We start from the raw sequence: 331 nt of genomic DNA on the forward strand, positions 1-331 counted from the left end.
CACTGCGCATGCCCAGAACCAAGGGAGATACGTTTTTCTTAAGACATTACAATTCACCAATTTATATTATAAGGAAATTATGTTGTTCATCTATCCAAATCCTTTACACACACACACACACACACACACACACACACACACACACACACACACATATATATATATATATATATATATATATATATATATATATATATATATATATATATATTCGTCTATTTATTCATTTATTCATTTATCTATTGCTTTGTTTATTCATTCGTTTATTTATTTTAATGTAATCATATATAGATATATGTTTATGTTTGTGTGTGTTCATACACGTATACTC

Source organism: Penaeus japonicus, unplaced genomic scaffold (genome assembly GCF_977035675.1).
Source record: "Penaeus japonicus unplaced genomic scaffold, GWHDUDI00000001_assembly GWHDUDI00000040, whole genome shotgun sequence".
Taxonomy (NCBI): Eukaryota; Metazoa; Arthropoda; class Malacostraca; order Decapoda; family Penaeidae; genus Penaeus; species Penaeus japonicus.